Below are 21,992 nucleotides of genomic sequence, written 5' to 3' on the forward strand. Positions count from 1 at the left end.
CCCCTGATACCGGGTTGCTTAGTTCTGAGAATGGACAGACCGTATTTTTCCCGTTGAAGCATTTGAATCACATTTAACCAGAATATATCGAGCTAATTTATGGGTTTCTGCCACTTTTAATCTGTATACAATTAAAACCTGATAGTATGATCAAGTTATCAAATTCCACAGCATCTCTTGCGCTCACTTCCTGTGCTGTTGTTTGTTGGTTGATGCGATAGAGAAGGTTTAGATTACTGGTTCTGGACATGGAGTAAAGCCAACTAAATTATTCACTTTGTCCAATTCTGTCTTTTATTATAGTGTAATATAAGCTATGCATATATTGTGCAATACAATAAAAAAGTACATTTGTACAAATTTCTTTTTACCTTTAACTTGTTATAGTTTAAGGTAAACCTAAATTAAAACTGATATGTACTTTGAAGTCAGTGACACAAGGGTTGCATGTCTTTGTGATCTTTTTTAAAAATTAAAAAATTACATTTTCTTTACATTACAAATGTCCTACCAAGTTACCAATCAAATCCTGAAACTCAACACAATTGCACTCCGTTTACATTTCCCCAGACATAACTACAATAACATCTGTGTGATAGCGAGCAGAAGATGAATAATTTACGACGAGTGTACAGAGTGTCATCGACGCAGTACCTCAACTAAATTCACAAAGCGTGTTTGTCTTCCTGTTGCTCTTTCTTTCCTCTCAGCATAAAACATAGCATCACAGAGAGGGCCATGACCAATGGAGAATGTATCACACTCTGGCAAACATTTACAGGCTGCAGATGGTCCTGGTTGACTTGTGTTTACATCCCTGTCTCAGCCCCTGCAGGTGCCACGGCACCGGGTCATAAAAAGCAGAGTGTGGAGGAGTTGTGGATGCAGGAGAGAACCAGGCTGCGCTCCTCTGTGACATCTTTTACATGCTGCATGGCATGAGTCTCCAGACAGGTGCTCAGAGCCAGATATAACACCCCTTCTCCTTTAAAGTTGTTCTTGCTCATAGTGATTTGGAAAACACACTCTAACACACATTTTAAAACGATTATTCTAATTCTAAGGATCTTATATATGTATGAATATCCTTCTGAATCTTATTTTTCACTGACGTGGAGTGATATCAGTTTTTAAAAAGGCAACGGTGAGACACAATTTGGTAGGTTTTTGTCCACAATCGGTCCCGACGATGCTTCAGTCCTAGACTGCAGTCACACAAACTGTGTTTACATCTTATATCTCATTAAAACATCTTCCTTTATTTAGAGATTAATGGTAATTGTGGAAACTGCTTGGTAGTGGGATACAAATACTCTATATGCAAAAGGTGCATTAGTTAAAACTCAGTGGCCACTGAATGAGGTACACTTGTACAATCTAATGCAATTTAATACAAACTACTAGAACACTGACAGCGTGTTACTATTGCATTGCATTACAGGTGTACCTAACAAAGAGACCACTGAATGCATTTGGAGCAGTAAGGCCGCTGTGTGGTCTTTCATGGATGTGTGTTTACTTCAGCGCTATTGGTTTTGTTCCTTGTTGGATACATGAGGTTTTTCAAATGACAGCCATAAATACCAGGTCATGACAAAATGCTTTAATCAAATCTGTTATCGATGTGTGTGTGTGTGTGTGTGTGTGTGTGTGTGTGTGTGTGTGTGTGTGTGTGTGAGAGAGTCAATATCATCATCATTTTCAAGGACTTCATTTTCTCTGAGTTTAATCTCACAACAGGTGCTCTTGTGTGCCAGAGCAGTTTGTCTTTGTTTTTGAACATGCAGGTCTCAAGGTGATTACAGTCAGGCCTGACACATGCTGGGATAGACAGTGAAGGTAACATGACTCAGCTGTGTAATCACCATTGTAATTTTGATGCCACCACTTCAAAGTCCTATTTCATGTGGTTTTTTCATTATTTTGTTCTTATTCCTCTCACACTGAGCTGGTCATAAAAATGTCCTGGGAGTCATTTCTCCAAACTGACAGTATTGTAAAAACACATTCTTGCTCTCAAGCAGGCGGCAACCTCCGGTTCTGCCGAGTGAAGCCAGTGAAGCCAATGTGGAACTCTTAAAACTTGCATTGCTCTCTAATGACCAGCACTAGGCGACTAAGTCAGATTGTATAGAAGTCTATGAGAAATGACCCAACTTCTCACTTGATTTAGTAAATTTATTGTCTTAGTAAACATGAGTTTATAGTTGCAATCTCTAGTTTCAAGTATTCTTTAATACTGTGTGATGTTCATGAAGCAAATTATGGCCCCGTTGAGAGTTAAAGAAACCGGCTTACTGTGATCAGCAGGTTGTTGTCTCTACATCACTCCTCTGCATTCCAAATATGGTAACTTCTGTGTATTGGTTGCGTTAAAAACATATGGCGACAACCCTAATCCAAGATGGCGACTTCGAAATTGCCAAACTCGAAGCTTCAAACCGGCGGTCCATCATGATGACTATGTTCACTTCTTATATACGGTCTATGCTCCCAACTCATAAAATACCAACACTCGGTCAGTGGTCCCACTCTTTAAACTATGACCACCCCTCCAGTGTCAGTTGTTGACGTGACAGTTACTTTACTCGGCCTCGCATGCCCACACAGGTGTTTTCACTTGTGCAGATTAGACAGGTTGAAGGTGGGCGGAGCCATGACTGCAATTCCATGATGTCACTGCATGGATTTTTTGAATGAAGGTGTAATTTGTCCTTCAAAATAACATACAAATAACATATCTTTACGTTTAAGGGATAATTGAGCCCTCAAACGGCCATAGAAATTGTGACGGGAAGAAGTCAGCAGGGTATTTTGTTATAGAGCTCCCACGTAGGGAGGAGGTCGGGTGGTTGTTTGGCTCAACAGAACATTAGACTTTAGCTATAGTTTCTTCACGGGAAGAAAACGAGAATGATTTGAGAGGGGCGGTCGACTGTGATAATATGAGGGGACGGGGCCCAGCACAGTTCGACCTATCACTGACAGACGTGGTGTCATCGGAGCTCCCTTAGTTGGTAACGCCGAGGCGATTCCCACAGTGATACACAGAAGTTAGAAAAAGAACCTTAAACTTGTGGAAAAATTATATGTTTTACACTGTTTCTAGCTTTAGTTTGTCGGCTTATACAGTCACGTGGATACACTAAACATGTCTTTGTTTTTGTGTTTACTGTTATGATGATGAGGACTGTGGGAGTCAACCAGTCTGTCCCTGTGTGGACAAAAACAAAAAAATGAACTAAAAGAGGATCAAACCGATGTAGAGCTGCAAAATCTGCTGGTAACACTAAGTAGATTAGACAGAACAAGTGTGTTAATATTTATTATAGTCAAGAAAAAAAGACGGACAATATACACTAAAACCCATTGTCCAGAAAATACCGAAAGCAAAGAATGTATCCTGAAGCAAACGTCAGACTCACCCTATCTAATCCCTGGATATCCTGTTTCCCTTTGGCATTGCACTGCGCTCAACACATACATCATAGTGGTTTTCAACTCAAGGTGCAAGGTAATCGTAAATACAACGTTGCCCAAGTGTGATACAACTAACACTCATGTTGCATCAAACTCACATGTGAAAGTATATGGCTCGTACGTGCTTGGAACAGCTCTACACTACATACAAGTGGGCCAACACTTAACAGCCAGATCTGCACAATCTCATTTCATTGGCACACCTACATACTAACCCAAACACCCTCAACTAATTATATTTCCTCCCTGCTTTGGTGTCAGGGAAGTTTTGAAGAGAACGTTGCTCTAAGTCTCATGATTCTGAGTGACTTTGTTTTCAAAATATTCTTTAAAGATCTCATAGTTAAACCTAATTCTGTGTTTTGATAGGTAAATGGGATTAAAGATTACAGTGGGTGATATTACAAATGACCTAATATGCATGATGCTATTTCTACTCATTCGTCTATTTTTAATAAATGTGCAGGCAAAGTTATCAACATCGACGCTGGCTGCGTTCCATTGGGCCGCTCCAGTATTGAGGTCCAGCTAATGTGCCTGCTGGCTCACCAGGGTGCCTCCATGGAACAGAGCCATCATTAATGTTACTTAATGTAATGTTTGACCTGACAAGTCAAAAAGTGTCTGCTGTGAGCTTGATGATCCTTGAATTTACCTCAGAATAAACCTGGATTATTTATTTCTGTAATACAACTCCCATAAGAAGAATGGTTTTTTTAGCTTGATTTGTGATTTGTGAGTTAGTTTGTCAGCAGGATTATCGACTCGATTTGGGCTTGATTTTCATGCATCTTGTTGGAATGGTGAAGCAACCATATGAAGCCTTGTGCTCTTTGTTTTTATTTGTTGTCACCAATATTTACCGTTTTGGTTCATTCTCTCTGTTCACACTACCAGCAGACACACACGGTCAGCACATATAATAATGTGGTGGAACATTTCACAACAAAAAACTCAGTCAGTCATTTCACGAAGGAATTGGTTGATTTCTGCCGTCATCATCTCGGATTTCTGCAACCAGTGAACGAAGTGCCCGTGATTGGACAGCGGAGGAGTGAAGCCATGGTAGAGACGCCCTTTATGGCTCTTGTAGCAATTACTCAATCACAAGGTCAACACGCCCTAAAGCATAATCTGCTTTCTGGTCTATTTTACTCTGAATGGGACCATAATATAATAATAAATAATGCAAATAATGGTTTATTGAAGAAGACTTTGAACTAGCGATTAAGATCATACACTGATGTTTACAATGTTTAATGGGGCAATAAATAGGGTCATTTTCTCTGAGACTTTGATACAATCAGATTACTTTTTGCAACCGGAGGAGTCGCCTACTGCTGGTCATGAGCAAGTAGGTTAGGTCAGAGTTGAAGCAGGAAGTTGATCTCTAAACCGTAACGGTTTCCGAAAGAAATGTCTTCGTTTTTTCCTTTGCATCAATTTATTTGGCCTGTATTATCGCCTTTCTTGCTATATCTTACTTATTTTAAGAGATTATTTAGAATATCACTTTGGTGAGAACAATATGCCTCATGCAACAGCCGTTCATCAGGACATATTTGTTATTGTACGAATAAGTTATGATGATTTATTACTTAGCGCAATCACCCATTTTTTATTTATAATGATATCATAAAGTAAAATGTGCTATCAATTTGATTATATAACTATAATGTCGATAGGAACATCTCAAACTGCAAAATTATTTGAATTATTTGACTCCCTCCCGTAGCAGTCATCGGTTATTTTACTGCGGCGAGATGTTTCTTCAATATTTCAGTGGCAGTATGACCCTCAGGTGACATTAAAAGCATTATAAGCATTAAAAGTATTAAAAGCATTAAACGCATTGGGTTTTTCTCCCCATTTCTTGGCTTCAGCAAGTCCTTTAATTCTGCTGCTGACTTGTTAAAAATAATAGACTTTCCTTTAAGCGTCTTTGAAAGATTGACGTCAATATAGCACATATGTTATTATTGGGTCGATAATTATGCTGATTTACTATTATTACGAAAGCACACACATTTGTACGCACAGGTGGCATTCATCATGTTTACGCTGGTCATTTACTCGGTTCTCTGATGTAGGAGCGTGTGCTGAGTCTGACGTGGCACACTGACAGAAAGGATGGCCAAAGCGATGAAAATAACACCAACAGAGAATAATGTTGTCCAAAAACAAAAATTGACTTTAAAAAAATTGCCGTTTACAGAACAATTTGAGCTGTTATAGCTGTCATTGATGTTTCCCAGAGAAGAGGGAGTCTGAGGGGAAACATTAAGATACATGTTGGTTCATTCTCATGATGCCAGTCATTGCACGGGGCCCCATCGTCACATACAGACTACAGTGATCTATGTATGACAGGTATGTCATGGTTCCAGAAACACGAGCACAGGGCAACGTTGTTTCTGAGAAAGAAATACAAAGTTACATCCAGTGCCTAGGTAGATGTGCCAACGAGGGATGGATACTTTTGTTTAAAAAATTTAAAAGGCACTGCATCAGACCGTTGATGTTTACTTCATGGCAAAGCTCCAAGTACTGTGTTCTCGAACCTCTGGAGGTCAGCCATTCGTCCACCCCAGCACTGGTACTACAAGACCGTCCCACTAAACAGAAAACAAATGGCAATAAAGGACCTGACAAAAGGAGAGAAGCAGCTGTGACTGTGACTGTGGGCCAACGTCCTTTGAGAGTATTCTTTAATCCTGACACCTGCAAACCATTTCATCATGATTTACAGTGGGGGAAACACTGGCTGGGGGCAGGGAGGCCACCAGAGGGACTGTTTTCACAACAAATGATGAGGAACACACTCAATGTTTTCTCTTCCAGTTCAAGGCATTTGTAGTTTGTTGTTCACAAACAAATAAATCGCTTAATTTGACAGGAGCATAATTTATAGAAAATAGTCTTCTCAGGAGACTGTGTAAATGCTCCTTGTATTAATGCACTCACAGTCTCAAGGAGAGTAGAGTATGACTGAATGAATGAACGCATGAATGATTATGTGTTTGAGAGAGAGAGAGAGACCAAGTAAAGATAAATAGGCTGCAGGTTTTGGGACAGGATATGGAGTTCACATGAATGATCATTAGCGGGATCTTTGCGGACCAGGGAAGCACCGTTTAGTCGCCCAGCTGCTCCCCCATAATGTCTTGATATTATGGTATTGTTTACATCCATTCACTTTCTCATGTCATTACTTCTGTGTGAGTTTGCCACATGCTGATTTACTTTAGGCTTGGACATACTGAATGTGTTGTATTGTGTAATGTAGCAGCAGTAATTATCGTGGACAAACACTGTTCACATGTGGTGAAAGGATTTAGCTGAGTCGTCCTATCCAAACAAACACAATTATTCCCGAAGACTGCAAGGACTTACAGAAAGTGAAGACATTTCATGTTCAGAAATTATTTTGTTCTGTAACTGAGATGCCGTCAACATGCATTACAGTTAAACATTGCCTCATTAATTGAAGTAGAAGAAGTTTGAATATAAATTTGGATAACATGCTTTTATTTTCTGCCCAGTATATGATGGAAATATATAATTATTTATTGTTTAGTGGACTGAAATATGTTGTCTCAGGTTACTCAGGCCCATTAAATCTAAAAAACAAAACCACTCTAAGAAACTGAATTAAGAGCTTTACTCTCACTGCAGAGCGTCATTTAATAGTAATCCCCAACCGTTACATCGACCCCTCCAAGTCTGCCCAGAAAAGCACATAATGTGCAGAATCTTTTATTTGCCACTCGGCTCTCTCAAACCAGTAATGTGTGGAGGGATGAATGAACTGAGTGTGAGATCCTCGCGCCGCTGTGGCATCGCTACCTGTGTCGTCTGTTGTGTGTCGTAAACATCCTTCAAACTTATCTGCTGCAAAACATTTAACCTTCGGAGAAGTGCACTTTCTGAGCACCTTTGGCACGGTAGGAAATATTCTGACATTAACCTGATATCTCTCAGGTTTTATGACTTTAAGTCAACCTTTCATGAAAATATTTCCACAAATGTTCTTGCATAGAAACCCTGTCTTTTACTAAATGGAGTTCTCGTACAAATAAACTGCATCCTCAATGACATTTTGAGGAAAACGTCGAAAGAATTACAGTCGCAGTTTGAAACATATGGTTAATGTAGTAAAGCGAAACAATGCCAAAACGCTACAAAATGACTCTGTTATGTTTAAGCAAGAGGGTTATTGGCTATAGGTTTGGTAAAAGATAATGGTTTGGCTTAAATATAAGAATGTTTGTTACGTTTTTTTAAGATACAGACGTAAATTAGAATTAATCAACGTTACATTTTGCTTTCGCACAGGACACAAAAAGCAGTCACCGACGTGAAAGTCCTGTCCTTGTTTTACCTCCTTGACCTCCTTCCTCCAAAGACTTCTGCAGACTGATCCAGATGTATTGTCAAAAACAAATGTGATGCGGGAAAAAATTATCAAGTCATTGACGATGCAGTTTTCTTGTAAAGTTATTGTGGGAATGTCGTTTTTAGGATACAATCAGAATTACCAAACTCTTACCAAACTCAAATATTCTTGCTTCAAACCATATTGAGAGGGTTTGGGTACATCAAGAGTATTTTTTACTTTGACAAAGAATGCAGTTCATCTCCACTGTGTTAATTGATCTTTAAATGTAGCAGCTGTAGCAGTCTGTACAGAACATATGATATCATACACTGTCGCATTAAGTTATGGTATTTTTATTATTAACTATTTTAGAGTGTTTTTTTATTTTATTTTAAGTGTTGTTTGACTACGCCTATGGGCAAAAGTATTCGAGCTCTTCTGAATGGCGTATTGAAGGTGGTGCCAAAGGGCCTGTAGAGAGGGGCCGGACTGATGAAGGTAAAAACTGTTGGCTCCGTGGTGTTTTGGGGGCATGCTTGTCAAATTGGCAGGTTTGGAAAGTCACAAAGTTTGACGGATGCAGGGCAAATTGGGGGGCTATTTTGAATTTAAAGGTTTACTTAAAGATGTACGAATACAGAGTATTCCTTGTTCATTATCATTTCCCCCTTCCTCCTCGACCAACAAATTTACACTGTGACAAAAAACATAACTTTACACACTTTTTTCCTCGAGACAATGCCATTTTAGCCCTTTTCTTTTCTCCGTAACCAAAACACTCCTCAAAATCAGTTTTAACACTCATTTGCTGTATGGAAATGTTCAATAACACTCAACTTAAAATCAAGTATTTAAAAAATAGGTTTTACATGATACAAATATCAAAGAAATACATTTTCTTTTTTGATAATTCAAAATATTATTGTTTTAAACTTTGTAGTAATTACAGTTATAGTGTGGCGGCAAACAAATCAGAATCAGAATCCAATGTTGAATGACATATTATGGACTGGTGCGAACCATGAGTGTCATGTGTTTGAATGTTGTCTCTTTCCAAGCTTTCCAACGCAACACTGGAACTCAGCTGGCGGGTTGGGTATGCCTTGCAGATCATTTGTTTCCACCACTCTTTATCTTTGAGTGTATGATATTGTGTTGCGTAAATCACATGAAGTGGGCTGGTATCAATCAGGCCAAAAAATAGTTCCCTAACACAAAACACGTTCAGGACATTGGATATCTATCTTTTGACCTGGAGATCTTTATCTCGCAAATTACAAATGAGCCTGATAGCAGTGCAGTGTTATCTAATATCCATCAACTGACAAATAAATCAACCAGAGATTACCACAAAGCACAGGAATCATTACACAAACACAAACGTGTGCAACAGAGCACCACACATATTTAGCAGTACACGACAAGTTTGGATCAGATCTCCATCGTCACTTTTTAAGACAATTTGTGCTTTTAAATCAGTTGTAATTGTACATTTTATCGAATTCTCTGTTATTCTTTGGCTTAGATTGATTACTTAATCAAATAAGCAAAACTGAATGCTGAAAAGTTTTTGGCATTTAGAAAGAAGTCACATTTTTGTTTTTCTTTGGAGACTTTGATTTATGTTTTATTGTGCAGATAAACATAGTGATGAGATGAATAATTATAAAATATGACCATGTCTGGTTATAAGTGATTTATTAACATTAAATTCATGAAATGTAACACCTTTTGTTCTCCTCTTGATGTACTTTATTAATTTAATATTTTATTAAATATTAGTAAAAAGGTTCAAATGCACCTTACATCCCAATGAACTTACCTCAGGCTAGTTTTTTGCTTCTCTTCGCACACTTTTGTTCTCCACGCTGTTTCTCTTTTCTCTTCTCTGCACTCCCTTCCCAGAGATGACGCTGTCATATTTTGAAACATCTCTCTCTCGGTTGGCACTGCTGTGCTTTCCTCTGTCTCTATCTGTTTCTCTTTTGTTAAGGACCACACAGAGGGATGACATGTTGGAGGCACATCCTGGCTGGGTGGCCCGGCTGCAGGAAAGATGTGGGTGACAGGATCAGCCTTCAACAGACTATGGGAGTAATGCGTATAGACAGTGTAAAACCAGTCTTTTGGAGACCTGTAGAATGAGCAACGCTGGCAATTCTGAATAAATGCACTTTGAAAAAAAGAGAGACAAAAGTTCTTTAGGGGCCTTGTTTTATCTGCAGCCTCCTGCACTGGACTCCCATGCACTACTAATGTCTTTAAACATCTTAGGCAACAGGAGTAACTCTAATCTATCTCACGCTCCCACCAGTTTATTTAAGGATCCATTTAGTGAAAGTTGGCATGTACAGGTTTCAGAGGTAAAAAAAAAAGGCAAAGATAAAAACCTTTATTTTAACAAAAATGATCCTTCGTAAAGTTAACTGTTACTGTCAACGACTTAAACACTTTGTTGAGTGGATGGAGCAGAGTGCTGAGGAAGGTACTACATTTCCAACAGTGCCTTGCTGGCATTCATTTCTACAATCTCCTTGTCTTTCCAACACTGTTTTAAAGTTTAAATGGCGTTATGTAATCTTTTTCAAGGCAACCTGTGAAACAGGAACATGTCACATAGTTAACTTTCTTATAGGTAGTTTTCTTAAGGTTTCACCATATTTTATTAGTTGTATTTTAATTTTAAATGTTCATGCATCCGTGCCATGTAGCAATAAATTAGTCCCTGGTGAGCTCATTAACATTGAACTACTTGTGTGAAGTTCAAGAAGGCCGAAGTGTTTCCTACCAGTCATTAAAACTCTTTGTTTCCTGCAGAAATTTGGAAAGATCACCCCCTTTCCTGATAATCACCTCGTAGCATTTAGCATGTACTTAACAAAACAAATGGCTTGTGTGAGTGTGTGGTGTGTGTGTACGAGATAGATAGATATATAGATATATATAGATAGATAGATAGATAGATAGATAGAGAAATCCACTGATGCTGGACTTTGTCAAGGCTGAGAGGCCACAGAGAAAATAGATCAGAAGTGTCATCACTAACAGGCCCTGGATCCCAGCGATCCGACAGCTTCTGCATTCTTGCTCAGGATGAAAAATGGTTCGACGGGTGATTGTTTATTTTGTTTCTCCGTCTTGTCTTAGCAACTCCTTTTAATGACAATGTGCAGTTGCACGTTAAGTTCGGATCTTCCTTTCATGTTAACTGCTTTTGAGCTATGAGAGAAAGATAAACATCAAACATACTTTGTACCAGCACAGCTGTAGATATGTGGAAAGTTGGGGAACTCATACAATGATAATAATAATAAAAAACGTTAAACACTTAATTCAAATTTTCATAGCCCTTTATCCAGTCTAAACGTCTTGAATTTGCACATTAAATTGAAAGTTCGTTGCCAATGTTTTTTCTTATAAACTGAAGGCACAATGTGAGTCATGAATATCCCAAGAATAAACAAATCAACATGAAACTTCTGCACCCACAGGCCTCATATCTGACATATATTATGAACATACAAAACATTTATAAAATATAATAACTTGGCAGATGAGATGGATGGAAATGTCAGGGTGGACATATAAAAAAAAGTGCAATTAATGGGCAATAATTCTGAGAAATAAATCTGTATAGTGTTTCAATAATCCTCCGAGCACGTAGCCTAGTACACGTTATAGTGTATGTGGTTTGGTATGTCAAATTAGAATAAAGCGTTTTAGCTTACTCTATAGCAGGGGGAGGAGACCAAAAGAAACATTCAAACAAATCCGCTGTCACTTAACAGATAAAGACACAATCAGCGGTGTGTGTGTGTGTGTGTGTGTGTGTGTGTAGATGGTCAGGTGGTCCTCTGCTCTCCAGTGAAGCGTCCCACCACCCCACCAACCACCCCGATGCCATTGTGGGACGCAGAAGCTGCATGACTGATGCGACAAAAGAGGAGACATTGATCTTCCAAGACAAGCTCTGCTCTCAGCACACTGCTGTGTGGTAAGGGAAATGAGCTGATCCTCTCCAGCAGACCGCAACTAAGCTTTGGCTTCTTTTATTTATAACTGTAGTCGCACATAATCCACAGCTTCAGGAGAAGGGAAAACTCAGGAACAAAATTAATTTGTGTAACAGGTCTTGTAAGATCCAAGTAGGTTGTGGTCATATAGTCTTTAATAAAGATGTATATATATATATATATATGCTTTTACAAACTTAAGTGAATCTAAAATATGAATCTCAAAGGCAACAGTTTGTGTTTTGTTAGAATACTTGAAAGAAAGCTTTCATAACTTGTAGCCAAACTCATCCCCACAGCTTTCTAGTGTACCCTTGAGCATAGTACTTCAGCTCACTTATCACAGCTTAATTCAATTGCTCCAATAAAACAATCCAGCTGCATAAACATGTTACAGAATGTGTGAAATCGACAACAGAGTGCATCTTTAATGCTCCCTGGATAACGCTTTCTGCTACAGGGGCCAATAAATCATTTTACTCTGTAATGCAATGATTTAAGAACTCACTATTTGTCACATTGCGGCACCATGCTGAGCCAAGGTGTCACTTTCTTAAGTGTCCATTACTGTGAAAGTCCACTCTCCCAAATGGCAGAATGGGAGGCCCCATTTGGGGTTGCTGGTTGAAGCTGTGACAGCATGGATCTGTGCTCAAGGCTTGGGCTTTTACACCTGTGTGTGACACAGGGGAGGTTCAGCAGTGAGTGGGAGAGTCGGCCAGCTGTGCTCTCTTGTGGTCGCTCCAGGGATAGCCTGGAAAACGTTAAATGCAAATTCCCTTTTCTGTAAGTCACTCTATCTGTTCCTAATTCTCTAAACTGATATAAAAAACACTTTACAACTCTTTGTTACACATGTTGTGACTCAATGATCTTGATTTAGCTGAATGTGGCCTTTATATGTCACTGCAGATGTGCGCTCAGTTTTGACTGCTCGTACTTAACATTTAAAACTTTACTTCTTGAGATGAGGTCACAAGATGAATACTCAAGCCATTGGGGTGGGAGGGTGGGAGGGTGGGGTCATTGCTTTGCTCAGTGGTGCAAGATGTAATTGCTCACTAAATAACCATCTCTCAGGGGTGGCCAGTCTGCCATTCAGCACAGGTCTGCACAGTGTCCTCTATTGCTCTGAGGCTAGTCCAACACGTACAGTGGCTTTCCTCTGTCTCCCAGGACAGCCCCACCAGCCGCTTCATCAAGGCTGATTGCTGGAGACATTCCTCTTCCAGTGATATATTCACCTGATGTGATCCAGACCTGTGTCCTGAACATTTACTGAAGCAGGGAAACAAGAGGAGTCTCCCTGCTGCAGAAGGAAGGCCCAGTTTTGTGAAACACAATGGTGAAAGAGCTTTTATTGATAACTGCACATAACCCACAATTGCACAATAGGAACACACTGAACCATGGTGGCACGCAGGTCTTGTGGGCCTCAGTTGGACTAATCCTCAGCTCTTTTACTATGCAGTGCTACAAGCACCCCTGCAAACAACAGCTCAGGCAGACACAATTATCTTCTTTTTTTCTACTTCATTCAAAAATATATAATTTGATGTTCTTTTGAATAACAGTTGACCCCCAGTAAGAGGCCTTTGCTTGTTTACATAAAGTTGCTGTTGTGTTATTTATACAGAAATCGTTTCATCAGAGGAAGAAAATAATCTTTATTTATGACCCCGACAATGACACAAGAATAGGTTCAAGCCCTTCTCCATCTGTTTGCAATCCCAGTGTAATGCTATCATCACCTGTTTCCATGGTCCCGGGCACATCTGGCTTACATTACAGAAAAAGAAGAAGAAAAAAAATCACACAAGGTGCATTTTTTCTTCCCTCTTTGTGTGTGCTTTACTTTAGTATTTGGCTTAAATTTCTGAAATAGGCTACAACAACAAATTAAGTTCTGAGACATGGAGAAAAAACACTTATATTAAGGAGCAATTAGCTTTAAATTTCAGAACCAGACTCCCTGGGGGTCTGGACATATTAAATGCAGGAGTTTAAGCGCTCTGTAAGATTTATTGCAATGTAAAGCTCGTTTACTAAGAAAACAGCAGGTTCAGATCTCAAAGCTGGCAAGAAATGACTCCAATTTGTTTGTAGTTAAATCCATTTACTTGTAAATACAGCAGTATCCCTTCCAATGTGTGTCTAATTTGAAGGTGGAGCAGTATTTCAAATAGTAGTCCCAACATATCTATTTAGCGAAGCAAAATACATGCATTTACCGTTGTGACAATATATACATTGATATATATCAGTTTTCTTTAGTTAAAACATCCCGCACACATTACTTTGTGTCCAGTCACATGCCTTGGTTTAAGAGGGGGTAACACTTGCCATTTAATACCATAATCATAAAGCCTTACACTACATTATTGTAAGATACATCTTGCCCTAGGAAATGTTCCTGCCTCATAACAGTCTATATTTTGTGTATCCGTTCTGTCTCTCCCATGGACACTAGCTGTGCAGCTGGTGCTTGCTTGGAAACTGCAGTTAGTCTGTAGTGGAGAGGGATTTTTAACACAATTCTCCCATGTGCATTCAAGGAAGCAGTAACGTCATGGAATCTGGGCCATGTTATCATTGTGTGAATCCTGGAGAGTGATGTCAGAGGAAAAAGGAAACTAGCTAACTCCCAAACCAAAAGAGCAAAGGTTAGAGGCAGGTTGGCAGAGACCCAGATTGGCTTAAAGACTTAACATATTCTCTTTCCCTTTTGCTTAAAAGCATAGTCACTTTGTCCAAATCGCGAGCGTGGACAGGATGCTGCTTCCTCTGGCGTATATCTGGTTATGAGCTTTGATTGATCATAATAGAGTAATAGTTGTCATTTTGGGGTTAAAGATAACAGCTTTTTTAAATGGAACATCCTGTGAGATGGCTCTGCATTGATGGAATTGTTGTAAATGGATGAAACTGTGAAAAATGTCTGGATGGACAAACTAATCCATTCGCTGCATTAACACAAGCTTTACATCATCTGTAATGAAAAATCAACACCACCTAATCTATCACGTGAAAGATGGCTGTGTGTGCCTCGGATGTTCATATTGTATCACTCTTCTGGATCGAAGGATCATTGAAGACTTTTTAGAAATACAAATCTCAGGGTTTTTTTGGAGGAGGTGTGGGAGGGGGGGGGATCTGGCTGCAATAAAATGTGTCACTATTCAGCTTACAACAGCAACGCTTTGATTGTTGGGGGGAAAGCAGGCATTAAGGGAGCCAAACCATGCAATGTTTCGTTGTTTTGTTGTTATATTATTTAGTTTTTATGTATGATGACTCAGCCCTGCTCATTAATGATGACAGATGACCATTAATGCTGAAATATATTTTTGGCACACCTACATTGTGACAGGCTAGCATTTATTAGAGGGATATGAGGGAATGGTCTTATAAGAAGAGACATTTAAGTGAATCCAAGAGGTTTGCAAAATATACACAGTTACTAAGGAACTGTGATAATGCTGAAACTTCAGTTAAGCATTTTATTATGATGATGATTTTCAGCAAACAAGCCTTCATCAGAGCACTATGGGTGTTTTTTTAATTGAGAATAAGCAATCATCACAGGTGTGAAGGGGATGTAGCTTCTGTTTATATGGTGAACAAATGTATGATTGAGCATAATAGATTCAATGCTAAATTGAGGCCATATAGTGAGATTATTTATAGCAGGCAATAAGGTGTGTTCTTTTATCAGAGTAATCAACTAATTCAGATAAAGTACACCTGAACAGTATAGCATCGGACATACACATATACTTCTTAAACAAGACTGGATTATTGATGGCTCCAGATGTCCCTGGGTTTGCCACATGTCTGTCAGTTTGGGTAATTTGATGAAACGCTTATTTGTTTGGAAAGTACAATAAACGATAGAAGCCTTCGAGCAGATATATTCTGGCAGAGGGCTAACGTTTGGTTTCTTGGGACCTGCAGGCAGAATATACTGTAATTTGGGCATGTTCTTATCTGAGTCTTGTACCATACAAGGCCTCAGATGCCGTGCAAACAAGTTGTGATTAAGTACATGCACAGTGTACAGAGCAGTAGAGCGCAGTAGTGTTGGAGAGGAAGGAGTAATGGGAGCTCCGTAGCAGTTATTATGTACTTAAACTGATTTCAGGCCCTGCAGAGACTTGATACCATAGATTTTAATGACTTCCTGTAACTACCCTGTATCGATGTTGTAAACTTGTGTCATAAAAGGACTGCACAGTGAAACATCTTTTTTTTAAAGATATAAACTAGATGATGTGACTGTATTGTGATGAAACAAATGTTGGTGAAACAACATTTCTTACCCAATTTATAAAAAACAGCTATTAATGGTTGAAAATGGCTCACAACTCCTGCTCCGGTTTTGAATCAGCCCTAATCCTGTTAAAGCAATGCTGTGATCGTCAACAGTTTTGGATTAATCTACAGCGTGACATAAAAGGTCAAGGCCCTCTAATCATTCCTCACCTTTCCCAGAATCTGGTAAACAAGTGTGAATGACCTTTCTACGTCTTTCATACGCTGTGACAAGAGTGTGAAGAAGAACCATTTAGTGGTTTGATTTATCTCATTTAGTGGTTGGCTAGTTGGCTAGCTAACATTAGCTGGCTAATTACCTTCGCATTGAAAATGCCGGAAGGTTATGTTTTGATCGCCGTGTATTTATTTATTTATTTATTTGTATGCGTGTTATTCGCAAAACTCAAAAAGGATTGAACCAAATCGCATGCAATTTGGTGGGATGATTGTTTCTTATCCGGGGACCAGTTGATTAGATTTTGGGATCGATCGGGTCAAAGGTCAAGGTCAAAGGTCATGAACAGGTCAAAATCTTTCGCAGAACTCAAAAAGTATTGAACCGAATCGCATGAAATTTGGTGGGATGATTGTTTATTATCCGGGGACCAGTTGATTAGATTTTGGGATCGATCGGGTCAAAGGTCAAGGTCAAAGGTCATGAACAGGTCAAATCTTCTTGAATCACATGGAATTTGGTGGGATGATTGGTTATTATCCGGGGACCATTTGATTAGATTTTGGGATCAATCGGGTCAAAGGTCAAGGTCAAGGTCATGGAAAGGTCAAAATCTTTTTTACCATAGCACGATACATTTTTGTCCAATTGGCATGCAACTAATGCCAAAATGTTCATAATTCAATGCCCAATCTTGCGATATGCGAAGGTATGCGCTCTACCGAGTGCCCGTTCTAGTTCCACCATGTTTTTCAGGCTGACGTGACAATGGTTACAGAAAATGAGCGGAACATGTTGGCTAGTGGCCACGTTACATGGCCCTGTTTCTGGGAACAGAATTAAAAGGACCAAATGTTTTTTTTCAACTTATTATTCTATTTGTAAAACCATTCCTGGTTCTATTATACACTCCGGTAGCACTGTATTGTGAACAGAAACCAATTGTTCTGTGTACAATAAAAGCCCCACAGGAGATCAGCTCCTACACGTCACGCCGCCTGTTGCAACATGCAAACAATACTTATTTGTTGAAAACATTTAGAAGTTCTGAGTTCAGTGTTTATACATTTTGGTTTGCAGTTATTTTTTAGGTTGAGAGGAAATATTCATTTATTTTTACTTTGCTTTTTCTGAGCTGTTTGAAAACTGCCATAAACATTTTCCTCTACAGTTTTTATAATGTTGGAGCATATGTTGGGAACTGTTTCCAGAATAATGAAGCCGCTAGAAAAAGTATTTATGAAAAAGATGTGATTGGTTATGGGAGACTTGAGGATATATAAACAGCCTTTGTTTGAGAACTGATACTTAACAATTAAATGTGTATGCATGATACTGTACATGCGGTTGTCTGCATACAACAGCAATAGCAATACACTTTGTAAGATACATTGATATTGTTACAACGTATCAGAACAATATGACAAAACCGGGAACTGTAGTTCCCAATATACAGGACTGTCTCAGAAAATTAGAATATTTTGATAAAGTTCTTTTTTTTTTAATAAAAAAAAAAAAAAAAAAATGTCATGCATCAGGATTCATTACAAATCAACTGAAATATTGCATTTTTTTTTTTTTTTTTTTTATTGCTTGATTTATGCTTACAGCTAAAAAAAAATCTAAAAATCCTTAATATTTTATTTTAATAGAAAAAAAAAAAAAAGATTTAAAACAGCTGAGGTCAAGGTCAAGGTTCACCTTTGCTCGGCAGGTGTTTAATTAGTCAATTAAATTGATTTGTTTAATACCCTTATAGTATACTTTTACTTTTTCATGATATTCTAATATTTAGAGATAGGATATTTTATTTTTTTTTAAAGCTGTAAGCCATAATCATCAATAAAATTTCATGCAAAAACTTGATATTTCATGAATGTTTTGTTGAACAATTTTGAATTTTTTTTTTTTTTTTTTTTTAAGAAAAACATCATAATATTCTAATTTTCTAATTTTCTCTGTAATCTTTACGCTGTAATTTGCAGGTTGTAATTCTGTATTATAAAGACTCCTTTGATTGTATAGACAGATGGAAACTATTTCAACATCCTTGACAGCATTATGATCATTACACTGACATCACTCTTGATGCAGGCTTATAATTATTTTTTGGTATGCTTTTTGAACAAATTGACACCCCTCCCAACTTTCAAAAATAGTTCCTCATGGTGTAAAATATAATGTATATGATATATTTGCTGCTGCACTGTTATTACCAACTGGAGACTTCGTTATAGTTCCAAACCAGCTAAGCCAACACGATTAGGTGTCTCTGCCTTGAGAAGGGAAGTATCAAACCTCCCTTTAGGTCAGTCTGATAAGCATCATCTTCTCCCTCTCTGCCCCCATTGTATTGAAGAAAGCACAACTCACGCTTGGCCATAGACATGTCGAGCACAAATTCTATGATGACATTCAAAGCCGCAATGTCACCAACTCACTCAACAAGGTACAAATGAGTCATTTCGTTTGTCCCAGAATGAATTTGGCACACCATGGAAATCCAATAGATCACTTCAGTAATTCTGTTCTTTGGGAAGTTTTATCCAAGTGGTTGAATCTAAGAAATTGTGCTGAAAAATGGTACCATTGAAGATATTGAGCAGATGGAGAGATTAGCATGCAAATGGTTCTCATAGATCATCTTTCTGAGCATAGGGTAATGGCTGGTGAATGATACTTATCAAGCTCCATAAGTGCACCTTCCAATAAATACATAGTCCAGGTCATTTGTATTGGGACTCAAGTGATGATTGATATGGGATTACCACTTAACCTTGGAGTAATTCCAAGACACGGCTTGAATCATCTAATATATTATCTATCCCATAACGGCTTGACCAGTCTTTAAGGATATCACTTCTTAATGTAAAATATGTTTTATGTGATAGATTAAACTGGAGGTGTTAGTGACCTATTAATCACATAGACACAAATGCAACAAGGAATCACTATCCCTTTATTTTCAAAAGGTTGTTACTGTTTCTTTTCTGTATAACAATGGTCCTGTGATTATTATTATGTTGAGTACAAGATACCAAGCAATAAGGCCACTGTATATTGCCTTATCAGGAAGCACAATTAATTTACCAATACACAAAACCATCTTCTCAAAAATATTGTATCTTCTTCAGGTGAAGCAGGTTTAACTCTGCCGACTAACAAAAAACGACACAGATATATGAACGTTGATTATTATCATGTGCTTCTTGTCAGAGAACCGGCTCTCATTTCCCAACCAACACTTGACCCTGACCTTGCCTGCCACCATTATAGTTCAAGGGTTTCATTCCAAAACACTGTATTACCATTTTCTGGGGGGGGAGGGGATATGTGGTTTTGCATATGATCGCTCAGAAACATAATGCAGGTTAAGGTGTTGTAACCCTTGTTTTATAAACACGGGCGGGGACCTCTATTGGCAGCATTCATTCGCCCACTGAAAATGTGCATTAGGATCCCACAGAATAAGGCAGAAAACACCAAAGTCTGCCATAACATGCACAAAAACAGCTTATCAGTGCATTGGATGGGGGCTGTGCATTCAACAAAATATGCTACTGGGCAAAACAAATGTAACCTTTTCCCTGTCCTCCGTGGGGGTGGAAAAAATAAAACATCATGCTGAATAACCTTCAGCGTAACAGAAACCCTTATGGCAGTTCCCACTGCAGGGAGGAGGCATGCATCATCTGGTGCTGTCTCCTGACCCTTTGCAAGGACCTCTTTATGAAGGGATGGTCAAAGAACATTCTGTGAAATGGCTGCTGCATACAATTTAACAGAGGCCATAGTGGAGAATAGACCCAACTGCACAGGAATAGGGATCTAGCCACATTTGCACCAGTGTTGGAACCCTAACCACTTTGCCTTACAAGAGGCGACGGTACATCTTACTCTTGCTGCTTGGATTGTCTGTACCTGTACAGCCAATCCAAGCCTCCTCAGCCTGCCCCCTTCAGGAGTGAAGCCAATTGCACTTCCTAAAAAAAAGCTTGCCAGAACTGGGGGATGGTCACGGGATGAGGCTCAGGTGCAGAGAAACAGGACCGGACTCAATATGAATAACAAAAAACTCTCTTTAAGCAGGCAAAATGTTCCAAAATAGAAAAAAGTCCAAAAGGGGGCAGACAGGGAATCGGAGGTCAGGGCAGGGCAGGGCAGGGCAGGCAGGCAGGGTCAAAACAGGCAAGTCAGGAATACACAGGACATAAGGAAGCCGGAACTAAAGACAACAATCCAGCAGGAGACCAGGGAAAGACAGGCAAAATATATAGGGGGGGAAACAGGTGTACGGCATGAGACACTAACGAGACAAGGGTGGCTGAGGGCAGGTGCAGGGAATGACACAATCAAGGAGACAGGAGTGGCTGAGGGCAGGTAAAGGGAATGAAACAATCAAGGAGACAGGAGTGACTGAGGGCAGGTGAAGAGAATGAAACAATCAAGGAGACAAGCGTGACTGAGGGCAGGTGAAGAGAATGAAACAATCAAGACAGAGGAGACACAGAGGAGGCATAGGAGAAACGGAAATGGGCGTTACAATACCAGGTCCAAATTTGTTTCACTACCTCAGATTAAGTTTGGCATTTGTGAACAACGTAACATAGGAGGTCACTCTTCCCAGCGGTATTCCCTTCAACAGGTGTTGTGGAGACCCCCAGTAGAGTAGACTGTTCTCTGCCATGGGTGAAAAGGTAAACAAGGGCCACTTGTGCTTCTTGGCATCCAATCAGAGGCTAGCAAACCACAGTACCTGCATGATACTCCAGCTGTTATTGTGGCAGTGGGCCTCTCTTCTTAAAGTTGATTGTGAACCCTACTAAGATCAACTAAGCTGTGTGGAACAAAGCTCATTCTCTGGACTTGTCAACAACAATTAGGTCGTTGAGATAAAAGATCCTCGTACCACAGTTGCACAATGGCTGTAGTGTCGTAGCCACACCTCCGCTGACGGTGTGGAGTGCCATGAAATAGTGGAACAGTAGCCAGAAGGATTTCCTATGTTTCAGGGTTAATCAACATGAAAGTGTCACAGGTTTGTTAAGGGGTGAGGCTCAGGTGCAGAGAAACAGGACAGGACTCAATGTGGATAACAACAACTCTCTTTACTGAGGCAAAAGGTTCCAAAAAACAAACAAGTCCAGAAAGGGGCAGGAATACACACAAGTAACGTTATAGAGCTTGGCACAAAAACCACAAGGAGAACAGAACTACAGACAACAATCCAGCATGAGACTGGCACAATATATAGGGGGGGGGAACAGGTGTAAGGCATGAGACAGTAACGAGACAAGAGTGGTTGAGGGCAGGTGCAGGGAATGAAACAATCAAGGAGACAGGAGAGACACAGAGAAGAAACAGAGGAGACATAGAACAGAAGGTAACCATTCCATTATCTGCTTGATGGTTACGTCTTGCAGGCAAAGGGCAATCTGTTTAGGACGAGGAGAAACAAAAATATTGTCTTCGGAATTGAAAGTACACTGAGCAAAAAGTATTTCTGTTTGGAAATCGTCTCGACAGTGAGGCCAGGACATGATGGTCTCTGACAATGTTATCGAAGAGGCGACTCCATCTGTGGAGGTAGGCAGACAGTCGACAAATCGCCGTTTGCTGAATAATAATAAGG

Source organism: Pseudoliparis swirei, chromosome 4 (genome assembly GCF_029220125.1).
Source record: "Pseudoliparis swirei isolate HS2019 ecotype Mariana Trench chromosome 4, NWPU_hadal_v1, whole genome shotgun sequence".
NCBI classification, from domain to species: Eukaryota; Metazoa; Chordata; class Actinopteri; order Perciformes; family Liparidae; genus Pseudoliparis; species Pseudoliparis swirei.